Source organism: Lipotes vexillifer, unplaced genomic scaffold (assembly GCF_000442215.2).
Source record: "Lipotes vexillifer unplaced genomic scaffold, Lipotes_vexillifer_v1.1 scaffold418, whole genome shotgun sequence".
Taxonomy (NCBI): Eukaryota; Metazoa; Chordata; class Mammalia; order Artiodactyla; family Lipotidae; genus Lipotes; species Lipotes vexillifer.
The window spans coordinates 4516750-4528555 of record NW_006798629.1 but is presented as its reverse complement, the minus strand read 5'-3'; the positions used below and the strand labels follow the sequence as shown (position 1 = coordinate 4528555).

Sequence of the window (11806 nt, the reverse complement as noted above, 5' to 3'; positions counted from 1 at the left end):
TTCCCTACTGATTAATGAGTTTTTTGATACCCCCTTAAATTCTGCTCCTGGGGCAAGTGCCTCTCTTGCTTCACTCTCTTGTCCTTGAGATCCAACTCCACACAGCCTTCTCTCATGTCACTAAATGGATTCAAAATTTTCTTTATATTCTAATGAACCTACTGCTAGAATAATCTATGTATATGTCTTATTACCCATCTTCCTCCCTCAGTTGTAAGCCACTGGAGTCTAGAATCCTGTTTTGATTCACCTTTGCATCCTTTTAACAACTGCTAAAGTACCTTGTACAATAAAGTTTTATTTAGGGAGTAAAGCACATTCTGTTTCCTAAGGAGGGAAAATGTAAAATACATTTTAGAAAAATGTATATCAGAATGGTCAGTTTTTATTTTTTTTTGAAGCAAGTGTGCTTTTAGGTCATCTTGGAAATTTACTTAATACTGAACGCCTTGTTTTTGTATGATGCAATATAAGTGAATTATTACTGTATTACACTCAGTTTCTGTCCCCTTAGCATTTCATGACTAAGTAGTTAGAAAGGTGGTAGAGAAATACACTGAAGAGAAGAGGGATAAACATCTAGAATTAAATGTTTTCCCTTTGTAGTCTACCAAAAGGATAACCCACATGCAGATACCCAGGAGTTGATTGTACAATTTATCTTTAAGCAGTTTGATGCAGTGTTGCCATAGGACATGACACAGTAATTTATTTCTAAAATGTTAGATTCCGTTAGTATTTTCAGATCAAACTTTGTTTTCTTCTTGACATAATTGATTACTGCTTTCATTGGGATTTATTTTAAAGTAATTCTGAACTGAAAAACTGCAAGGAAAGTAAAAACTGCACATTTCTCTATTAGGGCAGCTGTGTCTAGAACAGCACAGCAAGATGCTTTTTTTTTTTTTTTTTTTTTTAGCTATTTGATTTCTCTATCTCTTTATTGCTCTAATCATTGTAGAAAGGACTCCAAGTCACACATCAGTCTTTTGAATGAATATCATGGGCCACATAGGTTGAAAACATCCCACCATCAGCAGTAGTGATTGAGTACATGAAACACAGAGATTTGAGGGTATGGTGAATGAATTGTGCCTTTTTAGATGCTTTACTTCCACTATACAGTCAAGTCCTTTCTGGCATTTCCCCACATCCATCAGTTAGCTATTGCTATATAACAAAAACCCCCAAATTTTCATAGCTTAAACCAATAATCATTTATTATTTCTTATGAATTTATAGATTGACAGGGAGGTTCTGCTGACCTGGAATAGGCTTGGCTAGTCTTGGGTAGGCTCCCTCATGGGTCTATGGCCAGCTGGTGGGTCAGCTGGGGGCCAGGTGGTCTAGGACTGGCCAGGATGGGATCTTACATTGCTCTGTAGCAGGCGAGCCTGGGCTTGTTACCGTGGCAGTGGTGTGGGTCCAAGAGGAAGAGCGCAAAAACATGCAACTCCCTCTTCAAGTTTAGGCCCAGTACTCTCATGCTGTTGTTTCAGCTTCAATCTATGGCCAAAGAAAGACATAAGCCCATCTGAGAATCTCTGGAATGAGCTACAAAGTCACATCACATGAGGCATGGATCCAGGGAAGGGAATAATTGGGGTGAGCCCTTTTTAGAATCAATCTACCATACAGCATGAGATGGTCTCTTGATTTATTCTCTAAAATATTTGAGATAGATTTAAGAATATATACAGTTATGCAAAAAATTTTAACATGATAAATAAAAATGTAAGATTAGGGTTAGGGTTAGCAGAATTCTAAGATGATCCCCAGGATTCCTGCCCCTTGGTATACATGTCATCTATAATCTTCTCCCCTTGAGTTTGGGCAGGATCTGTGGATACAATGGGATAGTTACTCGCTTAAGTTACATCAGATGGCCAAAGTGATAGCATGGCCACTTCCATGACTATGTGACATTATGTAAGACTATCTTTGCAGACTGGAGAGGTTCTCCTGCTGGCTTTGAAGAAGTAAGCTGTGATGCTGTGAGAGGGCTGAGAGAGGGCCATGTGACAAGGAACTGTGAGGGCCTCCATGGAGCTGAGAATGGCCCCTGGTTGATGGCCAGCAAGGAAGTGGGGACCTCAGTCCTACATCTGCACAAAACTAAATTCTGCAAACAACTATGTGATCTTGAGTTCCAGAAAGGAATACAGTCCAGCCATCACCTACACTGCAGCTTTGTGAGACCCTAAGCAGAAGAATCAGCTAAGCTCTGCCCGACTCCTGACCCACAGAAGCAGAGATAATAAACGCATGTTGTTTTAAGCCACTAACCTTGTGGTAATTTGGTATGCAGCAATAGAGAACTCATACATCAGGGGGAAAATCCAACTAAGACTTTAAGGTCCAGGCAGATGGAAAATGAGAACAAAGTTTTGTAGACACCACAGATAGGGGTTTTGGAGAGTTATTAAGTTGAAGCACAAATTTAATTTTGAGACTCTTGGAGGCCAAAATCAAAGGGAAAATATAATCTTTATTATTGCATTCACTTTTGTGTGAAGCATGTCATTCCTCTTTCAGACTTGAAAGACATGAGCATCCCAAATGTGAATGGGATATTCACAGTTCACAATTCATTCAACAATTCACAATTGTTACCAATCAGTATCAATCCTTGGGTAGTAATATCAGAAAGTTGCAGCTGATGTGTGGGATTTAGAGATATGTGAGATATCAAGACAAAAGGATGATTCAATTTAGGGGGTACTCCACAGTTGTTGCTGGGTTAGAAAGCCAGATGGGATTGTCTAAAAAGCGCTGGTATTCAAGTGCAACTGTAGCAGATGAGATTTCTCCAAGACAGAAGCAGCAGCTCCCCAGTGGAAAATCTCTCACATCTCCCAGGACGAGCACAGTGAGGAAGGGGACCAGCTTTAGCACCTCCTACCTCTGCCACCAACCTTGCCATCCACAAGACCCAACTGATGAGGAGTCATGGATCGATTTGCGCTGGAGGGTGAGCCGGGCTGAAGAGACAGCTAGAAGAATCACTCAGTAATCTTGGTTTGAGATGGAGGTATTCTGGACTAGCAATGTGGTGATGGGGACAGAAGTGGGTGGCTTGGAGAGAAATTTAAGGGGTGTCTGATTAATAGAAACACCAAATGGGGGTATCCAGAGATGTAGAAGGAAAACTACAAGCGAGGAATGTCACAGAAACCAAGGAGGAAGTCATTTCAGAAGAGAGTGGTCAGCCACTTCAGGTGCTACAGGGAGCTAAATTAAGATAACTGGGAAGTTTTCATCACATGTGTCAATTCAGGGGTGATCTGAGATCTTTAGTAATGAAACGGGAGAAAATGGGATCCAGAATCCAGGTGAAAGACTCACCTTGGATAAGAGGGACAAATTTTCCTACCAATGAATGAAAAAAAGAGGCAAGGAAGGTGCTTTCCTTCCCCCCAGAGGAGAAGTGTAGGAAAGGGAATTTAATGTAGTTCCTACTGGATTTTTTCCACTTTCTCTGTCAAGCAGGAAGAGAGTGGCACTGAGGGTAAGTGAGGACATATCCTTGAGCTGGCCACTGCACATGAGAGGCAAAGATGGCCATCACAAATCGAGGCACTTCCTGGAACTCCTTGGTGGTCCAGTGGTTAGGACTCGGCGCTTTCATTGCTGGGGCCCGGGTTTGATACCTGCTTGGGGAACTAAGATCCTGCAAGCTGCATGGCGTGGCAAAAAATAAAAGAGGAATTTCTGGTCAATGGTAAGGATCAACTGTGGATGCAGAACATGGTGTTTCCGGTATCTCTTCACTCACCATTAGTTTAGGGCTGCTTACAGGGCACTTAGCACTACTGACTGCCCTGTGAACTCTGGCTGAGTCTGCTCCACAGACATACAAAGTCATCAGAGATAGAGGTGTAGGTATCCTTGGTAAGCAACCGTTGGGGGATGGAGGTAGATGCTGAGGTGGATGGGTCGGGCACTGATAGGTGTGTGACAGCCATATGGAGGAGAAAATATCCAAGTTTGGAGACAAAAAGGAAAGGCTAAGTGAGAGTCCCATCAGAGAAGTGGTTGATGTGGTGTGATGGAGCATGGGATCTAGTCTGGATAAGGAAGGAAATAAAATTAGGAAGGGGTTGAGAGATTCTACAGAGGGGGAGGCAAGGAGAGCTCCGTGGACCCGGATCTCTTAAGGAGAGCAGAGCAGGTATAATGAGTAGAGAAATAACCAGGTGGGAAAAACTTGTACATTGGAATTGAACATTTTACAGATGGTCCAGTTATGCATCCGTGACAAGACCACAGCATGTGTCACAGGAGCCGGCTGCTGAAATACAGAAGATGCACATCCTAGAAATTAAAGAGGTCTAGGGCCTGTGACGCAGAGATACTGAATGATATTTCTTGGGCAGTGCAAGATCTGGACTGTGAACAGGCACCAATATTTTGATGACTGTGAGGGAAAGACTAAGGCATAGATCGTCTGTAAGCTCCAAGAGGGCAGGGATAACATCTCTCGCCTTTACCGCTATATCCCAGTGCCTACCACAGTGTCTTGCAAATTACCTCCACTCCCTCAATTATTGGCTTCAAACAACGATCAACAATTTATCAGCTCCCAATTTCTGTGGATTAGATATTGAAGAGCAGCTTAGCTGGATGCTTCTGGTTCAAGATCTCTCATGAGGTTGCAGTCAAGATGCTGGCTGGTGCTGTGGTCATTTGAAGTCTTCCTTTAAAAAATGATATGAATGCATATTTATTGACAAGGAACACTACTATGATTATTATTAAGGTATAAAAGCAAGATGCACATAGAGTTACCATATGCCACAGCAATTCCACTCCAAGGTATATACCCAAGCAAAGTGAAAACACATGTCCACATAAAAACTTGTCCACATGTGTTCACAGCACCATTATTCATAATAGCAAATGTCCATTGACTGGTGAATAAACAAAATATGGTATGTCAACACAGTGGAATATTATTCAGCCATAACAAGGGATGATATACTGATACATGTGACAACATAGATGAATCTTTATAGACATTATACTAAGTAAAAGAAGCCAGTCACAAAAGACCACATATTGTATGATTCTACTTATATAAAATGTCCAGAATAGGTAATTCCAGAGATAGAAAGCAGACATAGACTGATGGTTGCTTAGGACTGAGTGGAGGAAACTGTTGATGAGTATGGGCTTCTTTTTGGGAAGATGAAAGTGCTCTGGAATCAGATAGTGGTGAGAGTTGCACAAGTCTGTGAATATACTAATAACCATTGTAGTAATAGGGTGATTTTCCCAATGCCATTTTTTTTTTTACAGAAATAGAAAAATCTATCCTAACATTAATCTGGAATCTCAAGGGACCCCAAGTAGTCAAAACACTCTTGAAAAAGAAGAATGAAGTTGGAGATCTCACACTTTCTGATTTCAATATTTACTATGACGTTACAGTAATCAAAATAGTGTGGTACTGGCATAAAGACAGACATATAGGCCAATGCAATAGAATAGAAAGCCCATAAATAAATTCTTATATATATGATCAAATGATCTTTCCAAGCGTTCCAAGACCATTCAGTGGGGGAAAGGACAATCTTTTCAACAAATGGTGTTGGAAAAACTGGATATCCACATGCAAAAGAATGAAGTTGGTTCCTTATCTTATACCATATACAGAAATTAAAACAGATTAAAGACCCAAATGTAAGACCCCAAGCCATGAAAATCCTAGAAGAAAACAGGGGAAAAGCTTCATGACGTTGGATTTGGCAATGATTTATTAGTATGACACCAAAAGCACAGGCAGTAAAACCAAAAATACACAAGCAGAAATATATCAAACTTAAAAACTTCTGCTCATCAAAGGATACTATCAGCAGAGTGAAAAGGTGACACATGGAATGGGAGAAAGTATTTGAAAATCATATATCTGATAAGGGGTTAATATCCAAAACATATAAAAAACCCCTACAACTCAACAATAGAAAAACAAATAACCTGATTTTAAAAAGGGCAAAGGATTTGAATAGACATTTCTCCAAAGATGATTCAAATGGCCAAAAAGCATAAGAAAAATGCTCAACATCACTAATAATTAGAGAAATGCAAATCAAAACCACAGTAAATATACTCAATACATCTTGTAATAACCTATAATTGAAAAGAATCTGAAAAAGAATATATATATTCTTTGAATCACTGAATCACTTTGCTGTACACTTGAAACTAACAACATTGTAAATTAACTATACTTCAATAAAACAAACAAACAAAATACAGTGAGATATCACTTCACACCATTGGAATAGCCACTATCAAAAGAATAGAAATTAACAAGTGTTGGCAAGGATGTGGAGAAATTGGAACCCTTCAGCACTGTTGGTGGGAGTGTGAAATGGTACAACCACTATGGAGAACAGTATGGAGGTTCCTTAAAAATTAAAAATAGAACTATCATATGATCCTGCAATCCCACTTCTGGGTATATGCCCAAAAGAACTAAAAGCAGGGTCTCGAAGAGATATTTCCACACACATGTACATAGCATCACCGTTCACAATAGCCAAGAGATGGAAGCAACCCAATGTCCACTGATGAATGGATAAACAAAATGTGGTATATACATAAAATGGAATATTATTCAGCCCTAAAACTTAGAGATCCTGTCACATGCTACAACATGGATGAACCTTGAGGACATTATGTTAAGTGACATAAGCCAGTCACAAAAGACACTGTATGGTTCCATTTATATGAGATATCTAAAGTGGTGAAATTCATAGAGACAGAAACAGAATGGTGGTTGCCAGGCCTAGGGGAATGGGGAGATGAACTTTATTTATTTATTATTTATTTATTTACTTACTTACTTATTTTTGGCTGCATTGGGTCTTCATTGCTGCATGCAGGCTTTTCTCTAGTTGCAGTGAGCGGGGATTACTCCTTGTTGTGGTGCACGGGCTTTTCATTGTGGTGACTTCTCTTGTTGCGGAGCATGGACTCTAGGCACACGGGCTTCAGTAGTTGTGGCACGCAGGTTCAGTAGTTGTGGCTCTCAGGCTCTAGAGCGCAGGCTCAGTAGTTGTGGCCCACAGGCTTAATTGCTCTGCGGCATGTGGGATCTTCCTGGATCAGGGCTCAAACCTGTGTCCCCTGCATTGGCAGCCTGATTCTTAACCACTGTGCCACCAGGGAAGCCCTGGGGAGATGCACTTTAATGGGTTTAGTTTCAGTTTAGCAAGACAAAAAGTTCTGGAGATCTGTTGCACCGCAGTGTGAATATATGTAACACTACTGAACTGTATGCTTAAACTGGTTAACATAGTTAAAAAGAAAAAAGGGTGGATTTTAGGATATGTGCATTATATCTCAAAAAAAGTTATATGAAAAAATTTTAAAGCAAGTTGCAAAACTGTTTGTTAAAAATGTGTATACAGAACAGAAATAAAATGTAAGAATCTATTGAAAATGTTAACAGTGGTTGGATTACATGTGAAAATCTATATTTTTCTGCACTTTCAGGCTTTTCTTCTGGTGATAATGTATTACCTTAATATATAAAAAACAAAGCACTTCCTCTGTTTAGGGGTCAAAACAAGAAAGGTGATACTTGAGCTAGAGTGTTTGTAGTCACAGGAGATGGCGATTCACTAACTTTTGGCTAACTTGGGGATGTGGCTGACCCTTGCGACTCCTAGCTGGCTGGCCGGTCTGGAGACAAAGCATCACGGCTGTCTTTGTCAAATGATAAATTGCCGTGAGTTTGAGGACAGTCGTCCTTCCCAATGCCTATAATTACCTCCTTAACACTGGAGTCTACAGGAAGGATGTTTTTCTCTACCAGCTCCATAGGACCAGGTCTTTGAGCAATCTTTTCATTCAGATCATCAGCTAGTTGAGCTCTTTTCAACTTCATCCGAGTAGCCTGCAAGGATGGCTCTGCAAACGTTCTTTCTAAAATGGGCATCCTGACAAGTTCAGAACCATCGGGTTGGCTCCAGATCTTGTGCTTCAAAGAGTTTATGGTTCTGGCCCCTTCCAAGTCTTTTAATTGCTCCTGGAATGCTGCTGGGCTCTTCGGAGGTGGCATGATGCCCTGGTCCACTAGCTGTCCTCTTGTCCTCTTTGTTGCAGTCTCGGCTGGAGCATAATCTTCCTTTTGTTCCGAGGGGGCAGGTGCTGACTGGAGAGCAAGGAGAGCCCCTACTATTCGTGGGCAATGGCTTCACTTTGAAGACTTGGAGAAAGATGGGTTAAAAGGTCCCACTTCATCCTCGGTGTCTAGTGTCCCTGTGTGACCCATTGTGTTCCAGCCCCTGGCAGCAGAGGCTACGAGACACCTCTTAACTGTGGCCTGTTGAAGAGACTCAGTAAAAATATTTAATTATTTTACTGTCTTACACTCTCTTTCTTAGCACCTTAACACCTAGTCGAGCTCTTTTCGACTTCATCCGAGCACCCTGCAAGGATGGCTCTGGGAGGAAGCTCCCAGGCCACCTCCTCCCCACGCACTGCCGCCCGTGATCTTGCGAGACCATCACTTGCAGTCTTGACTGAGGTTAGAGGATCCGCTTCCGAGGTGTCTTCCCTCATCTGGCTGACACGTTGGTGTTGGTTGTCGGCAGAAGTCCTCAGCTCCTTGCTACATGGCCGTGTGTTGAAGTACAGAACACAGGAGTAAAAATTAAGTGTGCAACTTTAAGAATAGGGGGTTCTGTTTGGAGCATTTCATTTGAAGGTGCCTGAGGGACAGCTTTAGGGATTTCGAAGGGCAGTTAGATATACGAGTCTGGTGATCAGAGGCAAAGATGGAACGGAAATGAAGATTTAGTAGTCATCAATACACAAGCAGTAACTCAGACCATGGAGTGAATGAGACGGCTGAATGGGAAAACATCAGAGGAGGGAGTTTTGGAAGAGGCAGGGGAGATGCTGGGATCATGGGAGAATCCACAGCCTCAATTTGAGAAGGTTGTCAAGGAGACACTGGTCCTGGAGGAGGGCCACATTCAGTCATGGCCAGCAGTCCCAGGGAACATAGAGATACAAGCTACCAAGGCAAGTATGGGAAGCCAGGTGAACTGGGGGAGGAGGAATGAGGCAGTAGAAACACATGAGGGCACGAGAGAGGAGGATTTCTGAGGATGACAGAGATGAGCGTCACGGATGGAAATACCCAAAGGGTATAGAACTTGGGTTATCTGTTTTTCTGTGTTTTCCCTTGTTAGGATATCACTGTTGGCTCACTCTAGGAGTTGGCTCTGTAGCAGGTGGCTGTCCTGGGTTTTTAGGGCACAGGGCCTAGCAAGCTGAAAATAGGAGAAACTGAAGACAGAGATTGATTTTTCAACGCGGTTGAGTGGCAGGTGATGTTGGTGTCCTATCTGACAGGAGCTATATCTCCCCCTTATCAGGTTCTTAACTGACGCCAGATCCTCATACCTGAAGCCACGGACACTGCATGAGAAGCCACTATAACACCTGAACCCAGGATCAGAACTCTTCCCACCTCAGCTTGCTTCCATCATCTTTGTCCCTTGTCACATATGAGCTGACTCTTATTACCAGCTTGCAGAAATCCATTCCCAGGCCTTGTTTTGCCTTGGAATTCTTGCCCAGACGGTTGGGGCTAGGACACTCCCTTGACGGCTCTCAACCTTTGATGGAATTAACAGCCATGATGATTTGGAGGCCGGAATTATCTCCTGGTAAATCTATCAGCTAGATTGCTTAGAGCTGGAACTGGGATGAAGAGCCCTACATGGGAGAACATAGCCTGGAGAGATCAAGCCCAAAAGCCAAATCCAGAGGATCAGAGACCAGGATCCATGAATGTGGTTCTGCAGATCCAGGATCACAGTGAGAAGAGACCAGAAACAATAATTAATAATAACCATAGGAATTCCCTGGTGGTCCAGTGGTTAGGACTCCATGCTTCCACTGCAGGGGGCATGTGTTCAATACCTGGTTGGGGAACTAGGATCCCACATGCCATGTGGTGTGGTCAAAAAAAAAAAAAAAAAAAGATAACTGTAATCAACATTTTTGAGAGCTCACCCCGTGCCAGATGCTGTGCTAAGCTGCCCTACAGATCCTGTTTCATTTTCACAGGAATGTTTTGAGGCAGGTCTTATTGTCATCCTCACCTTATGGATAAGGAAACTGAGGCTTAGGGAGTTTAAGTAATTGGCTCATGATATACAGCTGGCAAGTAGCAGAGTGAGGTTGAAACCAATGCATTCTCACCCAGAGCCTGCATTTCCATCCATGATGCTATCCCCTGAGCTGTGGCTGAGAATCCTACTGGTGTTTGGGGCTCTTCTTCACCAACTAGCAGCTTTGATGCAGATCTTGGCTGAGGTCTCGGTGTCTGTGAGAGGCTTCATGACATTTGTTCTGTTTCCACTGCCTTGGTTTGTGCTTCCAAATAGAATTTAAGGGAAAAGCCAGTTCTGCAGGGATGGTTCTGGGAGGGTGTATCTGTTAAGAAGATATTGAGCTTACCAGGGCAGAAACCCAACTTTAACCCATATTTTATTATATTCCAAGGATGCAGGGGATTTTGTGGAGCCCAGGCATGTGGCTGAGATTCAGGAACCAATGGAAAAACCCTTGAAAACTACCAGGATAGTATCTACGAATCTTACCTCTATATTTCAGGCTCTCTGTCTGTCTCTGTTTCTGTCTCTATCTCTGTCTCTCTCCCTCTCTCTCTCTCTTTATCTATTTATCTCTCTTTTTCTCTATCTCTCCAGACATATTTTTTTCAACCTCTCTGGTTGTAGAATGGGAACCATGCCCCTGATCCCTGATGGTTCTGGAACTTTACATCAATCTCAAAGTGTGGTCCCCAGACTAGCAGCATTAGCCTCACCTGTGAAATCATTAGAATGTAAAATCTCAGGCCCTATAGAATCAGAAGCTCTGGCTGGGGCCCAGCAGTCTGTTTTAACAAGCCCTCCAGGTGATTCTAATGCATGCCTACTTTGAGAACCCCTGGTTTCTATCTTACAGCGTCAGCCATCTGGAGAGAGACTGACCCATTTGCACCCCCAGAGTCAACATTTTCAGCAAAGGGTTATGGACACAGCTTGAGTCTTGGGTCCACCTCTGCACTGATTAGCTGCAGCCTGAGAGCTGCGTCATGCTGTAACCTTACTCATCCCACTGCAAAACACCTGGACAGACGTGGAGGTGGGATCAGTTCCAGAAAATAGGCAGTCTGGAAAAGAAGTGGGGTGTAGGAGGAATGCTACATGGACAAAACAAGAGAAATTATGAGATCTCAGAACCTGAGAGTACTTACTGGCTTACTGGCTGCGCAAAGCCATGACAGGAGAGGACAGGGAAGTTAATGAAACCCAAGTGCCTGCCAGCCCAGGGGCAGCCTGTGGAACCAAGGTCCATACTGTTACTGAACTTGGGTTTGACTGCTCATCCCTCAAGAATCCAATACTAAGAGACAAGTGTGGGGTAGAAGGAAAGATAGCTTTACTGAGGAAGCCAGCAATCCTGGGGAGAAGGTGGACTCATGTCCCAAAGAACCAACTCCCCATTGCCGATCTGGGGACAAGAGTTTTTATTTTTATTTTTTTTATTTTTATTTTTATTTATTTATTTTTAACATCTTTATTGGGGTAAAATTGCTTTACAATGGTGTGTTAGTTTCTGCTTTATAACAGAGTGAATCAGTTATACATATACATATGTTCCCATATCTCTTCCCTCTTTGTCTCCCTCCCTCCCACCCTCCCTTTCGCACCCCTCCAGACAGCCACAAAGAACCGAGCCGGTTTCCCTGTGCCATGCGGCTGCTTCCCACTGGCTA

At 42.6% G+C, this 11806-nt stretch overlaps 1 pseudogene; it reads right to left on the bottom strand.

Annotated features, from left to right (window-relative positions):
- Positions 1–7567: 7567 nt before the first annotated feature.
- LOC103087533 (MKL/myocardin-like protein 2 pseudogene) lies at positions 7568–8281 on the bottom strand (annotated as a pseudogene).
- Between the last annotated feature and the right edge of the window lie 3525 nt (positions 8282–11806).